At 40.2% G+C, this 16604-nt stretch overlaps 2 long non-coding RNA genes across 15 annotated transcripts in view; one reads left to right on the top strand and one right to left on the bottom strand.

The window, feature by feature from the left end:
* LOC146767043 (uncharacterized) overlaps positions 1-16604 on the bottom strand; it is a 144925-nt gene that overhangs the window by 49077 nt on the left and 79244 nt on the right. For all 3 annotated transcript variants that reach the window (XR_014956299.1, XR_014956300.1, XR_014956298.1), the window contains one exon: positions 1-16234. This exon is cut by the window's left edge and continues 49077 nt beyond it. This is a non-coding gene — a long non-coding RNA (uncharacterized LOC146767043). The remainder of the gene's footprint in view (positions 16235-16604) is intronic.
* Positions 1-16604, top strand: part of LOC146767044 (uncharacterized) — a 258666-nt gene that overhangs the window by 171613 nt on the left and 70449 nt on the right. For 7 of the 12 annotated variants that reach the window (XR_014956289.1, XR_014956293.1, XR_014956291.1 and 4 more), the window contains one exon: positions 1-6814. This exon is cut by the window's left edge and continues 9478 nt beyond it. This is a non-coding gene — a long non-coding RNA (uncharacterized LOC146767044). Of the gene's footprint in view, positions 6815-8267 lie in introns of all 12 variants that reach the window. The other 5 variants (XR_014956297.1, XR_014956296.1, XR_014956286.1 and 2 more) reach the window with 5 other exon arrangements.

The following is a 16604-nucleotide window of genomic DNA, read 5'->3' as shown; positions in this document are numbered from 1 at the left end:
ATCTTCAAGGACTCTCTTTTGCATTGATGGGTTAGATTCCCCAGAAGCCCATACTTCTTAAGGGTACAATATGGATGTTAATATGCCCCAGGTCACTTTGGTAGCAGGTTTGCTATCAAATTTCAGGTTCTTCTGGCCTAATTTTAAAGAGCAGCAAAATATTTTCTCAGTTAGTTGACTAAATCCATCTCCATAAGAACTAAGATGACAAAGTGCCACTTTAGATCATTAAAGGAAGTCAATACATTTTAATCAGTTATTACATGAGGAAGGACAAACCAAGTGCTATAGCAGTGGGTCATTTTATAAATTGAGTGCTTGTGGCCTTCTCCCTTTCAAAATGCATGATGTTATTTCCTGGAAACATCAGTCTTAAAAAACTATTGTCAAGTAAACAAGCCTCGTGTTTCTCACAGCCTTCATGTCTGTGTAGTCTGGGTTTAATTTTCTGTTAAGTATGGGTAGTGTAGGGGGGGAAGGACTAAGTCTGAAGTTCTAATGTAGTCAGGCTGGAATCTGTCACTCAGCTTATTGCATGTTGATGACTCAGTGCAGTTTCAGCTGTAAGCAGACCATGATTTATGGACACCAAGTGAACTCCTGCGGCAAAAACCAGCCATGAGATCAGAGCAGCAATAGGGCCCTTTTTTGGCAGGAGACAGCGCCTGCATTTTTCTCATTCATGCCAAACTGCTTTGCACGGCAATTAGCTCTGTCCTCATTTAGTCTCCAGTCCCAAAGGGTAATGAAAGTCATATATCATCTTCAAGGCTGCTAATTATCCAGCTCAGTTACAGGTAGGCTTTGTAACTGTGAGAAGGGTCTGTCTGCTTGATATTTATTGCTCTTCTAATAAGCAAGCAAAGGAGAAGGGGGGGAGGGAAACTCTTGAAAGCTTGCCCATACCCCTTGCCTCAGATCCTTGACATACCTTCAGCAAATGTGCAAGTCAAAGGGGAAATGTCTTCATTCCACATATCCATTTTTCATGGTGTAACTAAACATTCAGCAAGAACAGAGCAAGTGCTTGAAACATGAGAGAACATACATTTGGAGTGAGCTTGTCTCTAGTTGTTTGCTTGTGGAAAGACAATCCTCTGCATAAACAGACATGAAAACAGGAAGGGCAATAGGGAGGAATGAGGAACTTCTTTCTCCTCTTCCACTCCTTTCTCTCCCAACCCTTCAGCCCACACCACAGCAGCATCTTGGGAAAATGGTAGGGTTAGAGAATGGTGTTTGTTTTACTGAAGATGCACTAGAGGAACTTGATATTTCAACCCTCTCATCATCAGCCCTGAAATGCAGTAAAATTCAAGTCTCTTTCAAGTTCAGGCCCTGCCTGACTTTCTGTAAGAGGCTGAACCAGATGCTTGACAATTTCAGTCGTTTTGGAAGTTGTTATTAATAGAGCCAGGTCTTGCAACTAGGAGCCATCTTTTACTGTAGTCAAAATATTGGCTAAATCAACAGGCCAAGTAGCTGAGTCCTTACTGTGCTAAGAAATTAACTTCAAATTGTATGAAATCCTTTTAACTTTTGAAAAGTTTTTATTTTATTTTGACTTATTTGTTTCATTTATATTTCTGCATCTTTATTTCATACTTGTTTTCATCAGTAAGCCTGAAAACTGCAAGGTCCAAGACTAAGCAGTATGAATTGTATGAATTTGGAGGCATCTGCAAATCCTGTTGGCCAGTGAAAAGGGTTGCCAGATGTCCTCTCTAAATGCCCAGTGAAGTCTTATGCTTCATATGAAAAGTTTATAGAAAAGTTTCCTCCAATATTTCACATCAGCTGGGTGCCTTTTTGGCACTGGTGGTAGTGGCTGCTAAGGAAAAAAACTGCTGTGCATATGCAGGAAAGCAAAAAAGAAATTTTGCAAGCTCCAGCCCAGGGCACAGCAGTGCGTACTTTGTGCAGTTGACCTGTGTGTGCAGCATGCATGGAGGGAAATCTGGTCTCTTTGCTGTTATCAAGACTCTGCTTCAGACTTCTCAAAAATTCTTATGACAACCTTGTTGTGTAGAAAGGAAATTGTCAAAGCAAGCACCTCAAAAGGGAGCTGGGGCAGAAGCAGTGGGTAAAGCTCAGTGTCCTTTATGATGCTGAATTGTATCCCCATTCATCTGTTTAGCCCAGAAATAAGTTTTGCACCTTCCAAACTAGATCTGAGAGAGAAAGAAGGGAGAAGGAAAAGCAATGGAATGTCTAAGGCAGCTATATGAAAAAACACTGAAGCTCTTATCACTCTTATACTGATAGCTTCAGCTTTCTCTCTCACAGATTGTGTTTTGTCTGCAGCATGGACAGACAGTGGCAGAGAGCTCTCCATTGCTTTTCAGGTTAGTTTTTTTACCTAGCTGAGGCAGATAAGTTCCCCAGACTGTGGCTTTTCTTTTTCTTGGAACTGATCAGCTGTGCTCTGAAAACCCAGAAAAACACCAGCAGCTCATACCTTTGGCCCACCAGGGCCCAGGATGTTACATTCCAGCACAGGAGAGACTGACATGAGGCTGAGCGAGCCGAGCTACACCCCACTAGAAGGACTTTCTGAATTTGCTGTCTCTTCAGAATAGTGAGAGGTTTTATTGTTTAATATTATTCATTTTTTTTCCAAGGCAATCTTTTCCTGAACCAGCTGGGGAAGGGACCACTTGAATCTGCTTTCTAGAGGGACCCCTTTGGAAGTTTCTTCCCAAATTTGCCCTAAACCAGAAAAAATACACTCAGCAAATAAAGAGCTTTGGCTGGCACTGACCTGCGGCTGGAGGTAGGACGAGCAGAGATGCTGCTCTGCATTTGTGCACCATGAGAGCAGCATGTGACTGTACTGATAGAAGGCAGAGAGGATAAGGACCTACTATCACAGAGGAGACACTGCTGCAAAGAGAGTACACTGCTGCAATGTTGTTCTGCAGGTGTGAGCTGAACTGCAGCACAGTGGGAGATCTGCCACCTTTCAAGGCTTTGAACCGCGGTGTGGCATTGGGAGGGGCCCAGCGCTGCTCTGGTGTCTCTGCTGGATTCATCCAGGCCTGACTTTCATTTCTGTCAGCAGCAGGAAAGCACTTACAGGGTGGGGATTTTGAAAGAAGGAGAGGAAGTTCCTTAATCTTTTTTACATCTCCTCTGTATCTTTGCTGATGTAAGAAATGGAGGATCAACTTTCACGATCAAATGTGATTTCATTTTTCACTGCATTGAGAATGGCAGAACGTTTTGCGTGGTTCTCATTTTGGCCTGGAGGAAACACTAGAAAACTGGATGAGAGCCAAGCGGTTCAGATACCAGGACTCAGAGGAGCATTTGCAAAGGAGTGGGTGCTCATCTGTCATGCATTGGCAGGTTCCCTTGAACTCAGTAGTACTCATCTGATTTATACCAGTCACAGAGGTGCCCTGCAAACTTTGAGTTATTTGTCTACGTTGCCTTTGCCAAGTTTCCAAACCTGTTGACTTAAACTTTCAGTAGTGGCTTTCTAAGTGCTCTCACCCCACCCTTCCTGGCAATAGGTATCCACGTAGCTCCGTGTGATGGCTGTGGGAACTGCTCTTGTATATCCTACTGCAGAACAGAGCCCTGGTGTCTGTATCTTGCTGTCTTGCAGAGTCAAGGCTTGAGGCACTGTGCCACTGGTGCTGAGGTGAAGGGCAGTGAGTTGGATAGAAGTCGTTCAGGGTCAGAGTGCTGGTCTGTCTAATCTGGGATCTTGGCACTGAAAATGGCTAGTGCTAACTGCTGTAGGGGAAACTGCCTCTTTTTCTCCTACTATTTAATTCTTCTGATATGAAGTGGCCTTTTTTTTCTCAACAGTAAGAATATCTGTTTCTAAAAAAAATAATTTAACTTTGCACTACTCATTCTGTAGTCCCCAAACCAAACTTGTCTTCTTACAGAACTAGAAGTTTTTCTGCTGTCTTTTTGTGTGTTTAGCAGACAGTGTAGGAATGGATAAAAAATGTAAAAGGCTTCCTCCAGATTCTGCTGAAGCTACTAGCATATCACCTTTTCATTCCACCACTTAGTTTAGCTCTTTCTCCTAAGCCACCTTTTCATGTAGTGATAATTAGCATGACACCAATATTCTGTATAGTTTTGGAAGTAGTATTTATGAGATAAAGATGAAAGTAATGAAAAATGAATGTTCAAGCCTCACACTTCCCTGTCCATAACACTTCTCTTACAATTTTGTTTCATTTGGTTTAATTTACATTTCTTGTCCAATCTCCTGAAACAAACATTTGTTGGATGTATCTCTTTCTATTTGTATTACCAAATGACCATCATATCATAAAGGTAGGTATGCCAAATAATTACTATTTATCAATAATTTGATTTGTTGTTATGCAGCAAAGGGAATCTGCTGTTTCCTTTCTTCACCAAAAAGGGGTGATACTTGGATGTAGTTTTATATCAACCATGGCTAATCTATTTCTAAACACCAAAAAGGTGGTGAAAGGGTGTCTGTCCCTGGTCCTTGTGTTGTGTCAGCAGCAGCACTCATCCAGCTGTACAGCTGCACTGGGACCGGATCTGGCTGACTGCTGAGGATGCATCTCCATGTGCTGACACAAAGCATGGAGGACAGACAGGTGAGATGGGAGGAAAGGAAGATTTGTCCCTTGCAGTAGTATTTCAGAGTTCAACTAGATGAAACTGACCATGAAATCACACCCTTACTGTAGCTGCATTGCTACTCTTTCTATTTAGAACCCAGTTTGTTAGATGATTCCTTCAGCAAATGAAAAAAAGAAACACATAGACATGCTTAATGTGTTTAGAAATGTGCAGGATAAGAAGACCAAACCCATTAAAATGAGTATAGTCTTTCCTGTAAATACTTGTATATTTTACTTTCCTGATAAACCAGAATGGCACTGCTGTAAATGGAAACTGAAAGACTATTCTTGGCAGTTGTATGCTTTGGATTTGTCACATACAGGGATTTTCTGAAAAACTAAGCTGAAAGAGTATTTCTAAGGAAGAGTTTAATTTGAAAATAGGCTGTCAGGGGAGCCTGAGAATGATACAGCAATCAAAAATCTGTGATCACATTATATCTGAAAACTCTCATCTTTGCTGCATGGACCTTGCACAAGATTCAACTATTCTCCAAGCACCTAACCACAGCCTAAAAAGAAATCTGCTGTAAGAGTGTTAATGTCTCCTTTCAGGGTAAGCACAAAAAAAAAAAAAAAAAAAAAAAAAAAGAGACGATTGGAGAAAACTCTATTTGTGGCAATTAAACTGTGGATTTTCAAAATTGTTCTTGAATGTGAGTTAACTGCCATGGGAACCTTGCTCTGCATGTTCCTTGTGGCAAACTGTTGTGGAGAGCCTCCAGGTTGAACAGCTTGGGCTGCAAGAGAACTCCTGACAGCTCCTGGGGACTTTGTTTTGGGAGGGTTGACCCTGGCTGACTCCCCTCCCAGCTGCTGCTGCACAGGGGTGTTTTTCCCCTTCATAACTGTGCTGTCCCAGAGGCCACTGGCATTGCTGCTAGTGGGCAGCTGGAGCCAGCTGGCATTGGCTCTGTTATACACAGGGAAAGCTTCTGGCACTTCTCACAGAAGCCACCCCTGTAACCTCCCCCACTGTAAAAACCTTGCCATGCAACCCCAATACATCCTTAATCAGCACTGCATAAAAAAATCACTTGGAGGATTCAGGTATTCAGTCTGGTTTTTTTTCAAAAATATCTCTATAAAATTGACAGGAGGGAATAGGCATGGTGTGTATTTTGTTATCCTTTAAATTTTATATTAATGATAAATGACTAAAGAATGGGCAATACAAATTGCCAATCAATAAGAGTGGTAAGGGAAACATGCAAAAGAGCTTTGAAGTGTGAGGCACAGGAAATAAGAGTATTACTTCTCATGATGGAGGTTTTGTTTTCTACCATGCATTTCTATGCTCAACAGTTAATGTATTGCTTCTCTTCCTTTTGTAACAGGCAGTCATTAAAAAATTGACCAGCTGCCACTGGGAGGACACAAATTTGATCTCATTTGATAGATGTTAAGCTCATAGTCAGGGCTACCAAACCTTTGGCATATGTATGTGAAGAAGGGTTGGGAAGGAATGTTTTATCCAATCTTTTATATATGCTGCTTTGCACATGCTCTTGTATTGTGGGCATCTCTCTTATAAGAGATATACATGTACAAGTCATTCCATTTCATGAAGAGTAAGCATAAATACACTATGGGCATAGAACAAAAGAGCCAAAGTTTTCAGTGTTACTTAGTTCTTGAAGATTTGTTCTTTACTCCATAAGAAGTCTTGACAAGCCTACAAGAGACCTCTTGTCCTGACGAACTCTGGCCTTTCTATAGAGTGTCCCTTTAGGACAGAGGGCTCTAATTGATTGTGGTCTGCCTCTTGAATATGTACATAAGTACTCTGGAAAAATAAAAAAAATATTTTGATATTGGTTTGAAAATAAAACAAAAGTACCTTGGTGGTACTACTACTGCAGAAACATACAAATGCACCCTTTTATGGGAAGCAACCAAGGTCTTTGTGAGCTCTCATAAGAATTCGATAAGGAATACACAGTAGCTGGCTAGAATAATCTAATTAATGGTTTTATTCTGTGCTGGTTTTTTGCTACTGAGTTTTTAAGGGAATAATGGAAGGCTCTTTCTCAAATTAAATATTCTGTTTTATTCATGTAAGTTACCTGTTATTCATGGTTCTCTTTCTTAATCTCAGGATTGCCATCCTTGGGTTTTTCTCCACTGCAACTCAGAGAGTCCTGGGGCCCCTGTACCTCTCCTACTTTGGGGACACTGGCAGAATAAAGGTGGTGAGTAAAGAACAAATGTGTTCTTACTGTTTAAGAAAGATTCCTGAATATGCAAGGTTTTCTTTCTAGTAAGTAGGGAGTTAATTCATAATTGCTGTTCTGCTTTGCTCTAATTGTTTGAGGTTATTTCTATCAAGAGTCATTTTGAAGTGATTTTGTACCTGGTAACACCATAAAAGTGTGGTCATGCATAATTCTTACCTAACTGTGTTTCTAGGCTATATCTCATTACGATTAATTAGCATGCTTTTTGGGCAAGAAGGAAAATGTTTTATTTAATAATACAGTAAGCAAACTACCAACATACCAATGTTTAGTGAACCATCAGTGGAAGTAGTTGTTTTCGGATTTCAAAAACTATCATACTAAGTAATTATTTTCAGAAGCAATCCTTTTATTCCTATCTTGCTTCATATAGCTGGACTCAAGTTTACATGGTTTTCAGTCTTCAAGCCAAGGCAACCATCCTGTTGCTCTTATTCAAACTGAAAGGGATTTTATTTTAAGTCCATTGCATTCTAAGCTATTTAAATATTGTTACTAAACAAGGAAAGAATGTCTCTTCCTCTAGTTGGTTTTGCAAGCAGTACCATACTATTTTATCCCAGTTTTGACCTGGCTGCAAGGAGCAGAGTTTGGCACATTCAAGAGTCCCAATGTCTCTGCAGTACTGTGACTAGCACTTCATTTGGGGCAGGACACAGTTATGGCTTGTTGGTAGATCCCTGTCCAAGAAGAGAGCAAGAATTGTATGAACTCTTTCTCTTCGTGGCTTCCTAAGTGCAGTTCTACCTCTCTGATTTCCCCAGCTCTGGATGCCTCATATATATATCTGTGTCCCAGCTGAAAGTCACTGGCAGAGAAAAGCAATCAGAGCTTGTGTTTCAGCTTTCCACATAGTTCTCAGGGGTCTATATGCCTTGAAGGCAAAAAACCTTTTGTGCTTATTGTCAATACAGATATTTTCATCCTATTTATGGATACATCAACACTGAAAGTGCTGAGACACACAAGCTGGTGCAGCATGAGAAAGTCTGGAACAAAGAATGGTGGGAAGGACAGTGGATGTATCCATGCTTGTTTTCTAGAACACTGCTTAGTCTAAGGAACAGCATGTGTGCAAACACAGTCAAATGGCCTCTAGATCTGAGCTCTTATCTCTGCACATCATCACATAGACTAACTATTCAATCTGCATCCTGGAGTCAGACTCTCAAGTCCTCAGTGAGAGAAAATTCTCATTGGAGTCTGGCAGAAAGAACATATCATTTTGTTCAAAAACACTGAATATGCAGTAGCAGCTGTGAGTTGTCAAATCCAGCATAGGATTATACCCCACATCATATGCTTCAGCACTTTATACAGACTATGTTTAAATTAATTTTTAATTAGCTCATTATACAGATAGAAGATCTGCTCATCTCAAGTTTTACAACCACAACTTTGCCTGCAGGTCTCTCTATCAGACAGTTGGATGATAGTAGCACCCAACTTCAGCTGGAAGTGTTCAAACCCCGCAGCAATGAGACTGATATTAAAAACTCTGATAGTATCAGGCACCACACTCCATTATATCATGACTGCATTTCCATCTTCATGCTCAGTCTTCTTATAAAAAGCTTGTGGAGAGCAGAGACTCATGACAGCTGGAAAACCTACATGCCGCAGAGAGCCAGAGATATCTGACTGTGCATAATGGTGCTACCCATAAGCTTGGCATAGGTTTTGATAATGAAGTGCAAGATAAGCCCACCCAAAGTGATTCATATGAATTGTTGGTCTAGAGATCTCAAACCACAGATCTCCCTCTTCTGGCTGGAGAAGATTTTCTAGACATACATGCCTGATGAAATGTGATGGTGCCAGTTGCCCATAATAGTCTGTTTTGGAAATACCTTCTTTCATTTGTTCCAAATCTGTTCCCTGTTGTGAGATGCACTGCAGATGTATGTAGCTTGAAGCATGAAGAGAAGTGGTTGACAAAGTTCAAACTTTACAGACCTGGAATTGGGGTACTTCTAAAGCCATTTGTTTAGGTTTGTACAGGAAATATATTGCACAGTGAGGGACAGGTTCCAGACCACTTAAAATCCAAGTATTGTACTTAACTAGAGATCATCCTTATCTCTTTGGTATCTGTGTCGTAACAGTTCCTTCATTAAATGTTTTTAGTTGCATTAACATATGCTCCTTGGAGCTTTCAAACTATCCCAGTGTAAAAAGCTGACCAAGTTATCATGAGATTATTCTGAGAATTTGTTTTGTCTTTTGGTTTTTTTCCCTTCCATTTGCTATCATAAATGCCCTCAGAGAAGTAATTTCCATGAGATCAGGAGCTGGACATTTTGTATGCTTCAGTATGACTTTTTAAGGATAGCCACACTGCAAGTGACTGGCTTCACATTCATAAGACAGAAGCAAAGGCTGTCAGCTTGACACAAACTGTAAGCTTGACTCAAAACTTCTTGTGAAAGTGTATGATTTGTTCTTTATGGTACAGCAAATCTTTATGGAAGGATATTCAATCTCAGTTTCTATGAAATCCTGTTCTTGGCCCATGTGTAACTGTACTACACTCCAGTGATGAGAGGTGATCCAGCTGCAAAGACTCCTTAAGCATTGTCCAGCCATTCACACCTCTGGAATTTCATAATAAATTGAATCAAGTAAATGCGTGGGGGTTAGACAATGAACAGATCTGAATGAGTGGGGAAACCAATGACTCATCTCAGTTTCCAATTGCATTCTTGTACAGACTGTTTATCTAAGAAGAACAGGGCAGGGAATGTGTGAGGATATATGTGCTGTTTCTTTAGAGCTGAGGTATAAAGTTAATTCCTAAGTAGAATCTCCACTCTGATGCAGAGATGGAAAGCAACTGATTTGCTATAGGGCTATCATGAATTTATTTATTTTAATGACATTGCTTGTATTTTATGTGTAACAAAAGAAGATAGTGACTTTCTTCAAAGGCCATCTGTTTGAGATCCTTCATTGTTATTGATTTCCATTCAACTCCTTCCAGTTTCTCTATGAGTTAATGGCATTTAAGGACCAAAGCTGAGTGATATATTTGCTGTAGTTTTATCAATGCTGTACAAAGCCTCATCTCTTCTCTAGTTCCTGATTGTGGTGAGCCCAAGGATGGAAAACTAAGCAGCGCTGAAGAATTTCAATATCCTATTTCACTGCAAACTCACATTAAATTTGCTATTCTCTTTGAAGTTAGCAGAAAAGCCCTGACTGACATAAGCTGAGTATCTGGTTCTGTGTTTCTGACAACATTACTGCTTGTCTGGTGTAGCAGTCCCTGTGGGCACTGAGAGTGAAAAGTAACTGAGGCATTCTAAGAGGCTGGGAATACTAAGAGCCCAGATAATTCACCCTCTAACTAGGCTGGCATCCTCCTTACCTGTTCTTTTCAGCTTGTGCTGTTAATGCCACAGCCACTGTGGTATGGGTCTGTGCTGATTGTTAGTAAGAATACAAATGAGGACATGGAAGTAACTGTTGGGCATGAAAGTAAGCAAATATTTTGCTTGCCCAAGAGTGTTAATGTTCTCAATGAACCTATTTCTCTGAATTTAGATGTTGCAGAGGATTTTCTGTAAGAGACAGGTATCCTGCTTCCAAAAATATCTTGTGCCTGATCTTTCAAAACCCCTTATAGTGTACCTTGCCAGTTATATGTTGCTGAGCAGGAAGGTTGAGAAGATTATTTCAGCTGTGGTAATCAGTTTACACCTTGAACCACAAGATGGGATTACTTTTGGCATTTAATTTTGAAATATTTCCCCCAGATGTATGGTACATTTGCATGTTTCCCGGATGAAATTAATTTTGCTATTTCCTGCTCTTATTTTTAAGCTTTTTCAGGTCCTCTGTGTTATTTCTCCATCTTCACTTATGTTTGCAACACTTCCTAATTTAGCATCTTCTGCAAATTTAATTTCTATATCAACTTTTTATATCACCTGATTAGTGGTTTTAAAATATTACTGAATATCACTTCAGTTTAACACAGTCTCTGCAAATTTCCCAAAGGGCAGTTCCCTCAAATAATTTGTTCTTGGGGGTTTGTGCATGGCTAGTGTATATGACACTGTGGATGTACATAAGACTACTCAACAGAAATTGCTGACACCAATTAATGCTTTCTCTGCTCTGAAAGAATTAATCTAAAGACATCTCAAAGGTGTGAAACAGCATAATTAGGGCATAGGGACATGGTTGTGCAATAGCACATGTGAGTTTTCTACAGGAAACATCCAGCAAAAGTGAATATAAAGCTGTCACAAATATGCTTCATGTCATAGGTGAAAAAATAAAGACTACAATAGGAAAGAAGACTCAGATAGTCCAAGCAAGCCTGATAGTTCTTTTAAGGATCAGGACTAGTGAAAGGAATGGTAAAGAAAGAGGTTCAGGGGCAGTGCTTTGTAGTGCCCTAAAATGGTGTGTTGAATTTTATTTATAAGGGGAAACCAGGGAGCTGAGAAAGAAAAGAATGAAAAAAGAAAAAATGCTTGAGATGGCCATTTCAACAAAATGGAGAAAGAAAGTTGTGAGACCAAAAAAAAAAAAAAAAGATGTTGCTGTTGATATAGCTGAGGCAGCAGATGACTGATGTATAAACTCTGAGCCGTAAAATAAAGAAAAGGCTGAATTTTTAGATTTTAGGCACAGTTTTATGTTACCATCTAAACAAATGTAGTTGAATATTTCAGGTGACTTTCCATTAAATGATTTACTAATGTCTAATATATAATTTAATTTTTAACTTTTTTTGTCAATTCAGCTGTATGACAGTTTAGTAAGAGCATAACAAGTTCTTTATGTAACCTCTTAGTACTTCACACAACCTCATGGTTCTTGGAGATTATTTTTTCCTGTGCCTGTTTGACTTTGGTGGAGATTACTTACTGGGCTGGCACATCTCTTTGAATTGCTTGTTCTTCTTTATGTGTTGTGATTGCCTATATTCTTAATACAGAAGGAAGAACATAATGAGATACTTTGTTTACTGTGTTTCTTTTTTCACAAGTCTCACATTTGAAGAGGAATTTTTTATTTAGTGATTTTTATAGTGTTATTTAATCACTGTATCTCCAGTGTAGTGGATCATAATTTGCAATTGCTACCACTTCCTATTTTAGATACTTTATTTGGCCTAATTGTGAACCAGGTGCTAGGTGCTAAGCAAAAGCAAAGAAAGCGTGGGCTTTTTCCCAGGGAATTTGCAGCTTATTGATGGTTGTTGTGCTATTCTGGTGTTTGGACTGATAACATTGTATTTTATGCATTGTTAGTGTTCCAAAACAGTCTTCACCACACTGGAGATTTTAATGAATATGCTTTTGGAGACTGAAACTGGAGAGGTTAGTTTGGTTTCCTGATCGTGTTTTTTTAGCCAAAACCTAATGTAAAAGACCACAGAAAAGTGATGGTCAGATAGTATTTAAATCAGAAATTGTGCTGTTTTACAAGAGCTTGTCATGATGCCCAAAGCTTTTTGTGGGGTATATGCAGGATTTACTTAATCAACCTTCAGCAATCTAGCATGCATATGTGAGTATATGAGGTCCAGGCTCCTCATATACTGAATTAAGAGAGGTAAGTACCCACTTCTTTGTTGTCCTCTGGAAGTTCCCCTTCTACATAAAACCTCCTGGCCAAGGGACCTCTATGAAGCAGCTATCACTCTCCCATTGTGCAGCCACACTGCTGTCTTCCAGCAGGGATCTGCACAGGCAGAGTCTCAGTAGTGAGAAGATATGTGGCTTTTTAAAGAGTTATATCACTAAATCTAGGACAATTGTGCACCTTTGAAATCACAGCTATGCTTAGGGATCAGTGTCCTTGTGAGGGGGCTGCAGGCAAAGGTGATCAGCTGGTCTTTTATGCAGAAGACAGTCTGGATTGAAGGGGGTCAGATCAGGAGCTTGTCTGTAAATGAAAGCCCTGCCCTCACTAGGCTACACTCCAGTGGGGAAAAAAGGCAGAGTGCACTTCTCTGGTAACCTCACTTATTAGGCAATTTTAATATAGCTGTAATAAGCTCCCTTCAAGCCAGACTTTGGATAAGGCCTTAGAAATGCTCAGCTGCCATGTGGCTTGTAGCAAATATCACAAAGTATTGATTTATTCCATAACCACTCCCTGCCATGTGTTATGTAAATAACGATGTTTGATAGAGTGCGCGGTTCTTCGTGCTGTAATGCAGAGGTCTTGGGAAGGTCTTGAGTCAAAAGATGAAAGGCCTACTGTCTCCAGTTGTCCTCAGGATGTGTGCATGACACTGCAGCTGCATCCACATGTGCCAAGCCCTTCCCTTTTGAGTGCATTTAATAATCGTGATTTTACTATTATATCTGGTTCTTCTCTGTCTGCGTATAATCTTCTAATTACATAGCTTTGAATTTTCTCAGATTGTCTCTATCTGTAGCACTGTTAGTAATTCTCTACTGGTAAAACTAAATTCACAGTGCTTTCATTGCACATGCTTGTATCTCTACAGATTTAAGTTAGAAAAAACCATGCAGTCTGGAAACACTGCTAATTGTACCTCAGCTTGTATGTTGCAGAGCAGCCTCATTCTGTTTTCCCACAGCCAAGGGAAGGCCTCAAGGCCAAAATGTCACCTCAGATTTCTTTTGATCTCAACTTATATTTTATTAACCCTTTTAACTTCACTGAGGGTGTGCAAGGAAACATGTATATTCCCTTTCATATAAACCCAGCATTGTCCTTACATCTTGCGTGCAAATGTATGGACAGTTTTTCATACAAAGGATTATTTAGATGTAATCTATATCCCTTGTGAGTTACAGATAAGAAGGGGTAGGCAGCATTTATTCTGCAATGTTTATGATTTATTTGCCTTTTATTTTCTCTCTTTAACTCCATCCAAAATATTTCTAAGAGTCTTAGTGAAATATAATACTAGAAGCCTTTAATGGCACCTTTTCATCTCACAATTGCAGAGTGCTTTTCAGGGCTTAATTAAATTTTACAGCGTGCCTTTCAGGTGAATGTAATTTGAATGCATCCATTCCTGTTTGTGAGGAAACTGAGTCAGGGAGTGGTGATTAGCTCAAGGCTGTGAGCCAAATAAAATGTTAGGGTAAGAATTATGGCCCAAGAGATTAGGAGATTTGATAATTTCAGAAAAATTCGGTTCTTAAAAATTTCATCAGGCAGACAACACAAATGATGGCTGCCTGATTGGCAGAGAAGCCAAATAGCTTCCCCAGACTTTGCCTTTCCTTAGCCTTTGTGATGACTAGTGCTTTATGCCTCAGTCCAGTTTTGGCCTCACCAATCTTTGAGCACACCAGATGCTTGCTCAGTCCTCCAATATGATCAGGAGAAAGCTGCTGAGACAGGAGTGTTCATTTATTCTGCACATCTATCTTATGAAGGTCCTCTACAGGTTCCGTCTTTGGCAGTTACTACCCAAATATGGTTACTGATGATGCTGTAGGATAGGCTAAAGCATCATATGGGAATGGGTTAGGATAGCAGATGTTATTTCTGGGCCCTCAGTGTTCATAGGTCAAAAATCATACTTGCTTTGGCCAGAGAATGACTGCAAGGGGAATGGAGCTCCACGAGTGTCTCTCCCTTGTTGTGTGATGGGCTCTGCAGAGGGGATGCCTTTATCCAGCCTGTCTGGCAGGCCTAGAACTCATACATGCTGCAATTTAAAAATTAGGGTGTGGCCTTTTCTTAGAAGGTGTGTGAAAGAAGACTGAAATCAAGCACGTGAGAGATCCCACAGATAACAGTACAGAGGCTGAGAGGACCCTTTCCTTTGTACTTGCTATCATAGTGAGAAAAGGTTATCTGGTTGTGAGACAGGCTTAAAACAAATAGGTTGATGTTTTTAATGAGCTAAAGAATCATTCTCTGAGAAATTTATTCTCCCAGTAGAGAAGCCAAAGATTGAATAATATCCTTCTGTCACCAGACACCAGTCTCAGGTCTGGAGGACACTTGTAGTGCTTCACTGCTTGGCTGTGCTACAGCCTCAGCCTGCAGCGGGCAAGCACTGCTGCATCTGGGCTTTCCAAAGCAGGGCACAGCAACCACAATGCCTTACTCCAGATCCTCCACACATGTTATGGAATGTGGTATACAGTATGTTTCCAGTGTGCTGTGACAGTCAGTCAGTAGCTGCTAAGCAGGTATAATGAAGGCAAAGAGAAGTTTTCTGTTTCCATTGCTGTCAGCCCAGTGTCTTAAAAGTACTTACCTGGGTGTGAAATGGCTCCTCTTGGTCATGCAGAGGCCAATCTTCCATTGCTGTATTATGAAAAAGGCACTGCATGGTTTGTGTTTTTATCAGAATATTATGATCAGAGTGCAAATGAGGTCAGGCAGCTCTTGAACGGGTTTTGCCACTTACTGTTGATCTTCTTTCTAATAACTTTATTTTCTCCTTCATGTTGATCTCTTCTAATAGTGAAATCAGCTGTGGCCATTGGCACAGGACGTACTTTGACAGCAGCAGGACTCAGATGACAGACTCTGGAATATATCATTTCAGTAGCATCATCTGGGTCTATAGCTGGCTCTTCTATAACTATTGAAGGTTGAAGGCCTTGTGCGTTCTTCTTTTCATCTTCTTTCCACTACACGAGCATTGCACAGGGATCTTAAAGTGTGTGTAGGAAAATGGACCTTGCAGACTTTACTTCAGGGTTAGAAACACAGCTTTTTTTAATTTACAGGTGTTTGGTTGTGCGTAAATCTGTTTCACTACCCAAACTTCACATCAAAGTATTTGTGCTGTGCTGTACTTGATGAGAGCAAGAGCGCATGTTTGTCACTGCATACGCGAAACAGAAATTCCTTTGGGAACAGGGAGACAGCACCTGAACACAGCACACCACAGAGGATTTGTTGCTAATTCAGTTTCAGAAAGTTTTGGAGATTTTACGTTATTGACATTCCTCCAGTTGAAATCTTCTGCAACAAATGCCATTTTGAACCTATTTATGATTGAGGCTATTGCACAAGGGTTATTAGGCCCCTTTGAAACCTCTCTGTGGGGTTGAGTTAGCGACTTGGGAGACTCCAGGCCACCAGGATGGAGTGCAGAAAGTGCCCAGAAGCCTAATCTGCCTCTCACAGAGCACAAACACTCCCATTGACCCTGCTGCTTGAATGCCTCTGCTGTCAGAAGAGAGCCATGGCAAGAATTCAGTCATGTATATCAGGAAGAATTTCTGCTGATCCCACACTGGGGAGAGCAAAAGAAATTCTCTGTGAGTGGAGAGAGTGTCCTCAAGACCAGGATGCATTCCTGCCCTTCAGTGAGAATGATTCCAGGAGGTTGTAAAAAGTGTTTCGTTTTCAGGAAGATCAGCCACACTTTTTGTTAGTCCTTTGAAGATTATTTTTGCTCTGTAAAGGCTTCTAAAAAATGGCAAACCAGCACAGACACATACAAAAAAAAAAAAAAAGAGAACACAAGGTTATGGGAAGAAGTTGAGATTCTATCTATTTTATTGAATGATCTTGGAATACAGTAACAAGGGGACAGTTGTGTGCTTAATCATCTCACTCTTACAAGTGGAAACGATGCTTGACAACAGAATGTATTGATATGAATGTAAGAGTAGGGGAAAGGAAAAAAACCTAAGGAACAAAATAAGCATAATATGTAAACAATATTCTGCTAGGAGTATTTGTAGTGACAGATGCTTTGGTAGATAGAGCAAAAAATATATTCCTTTCTCCTAAAGGGAAATAGGTGGAAGTCCATCAAATAAACTTTGTCCTGGCA

Source organism: Lonchura striata, chromosome 6, assembly GCF_050655825.1.
Source record: "Lonchura striata isolate lonStrDom1 chromosome 6, ASM5065582v1, whole genome shotgun sequence".
NCBI classification, from domain to species: Eukaryota; Metazoa; Chordata; class Aves; order Passeriformes; family Estrildidae; genus Lonchura; species Lonchura striata.
This window is presented reverse-complemented; position numbering and strand designations above follow the sequence as displayed.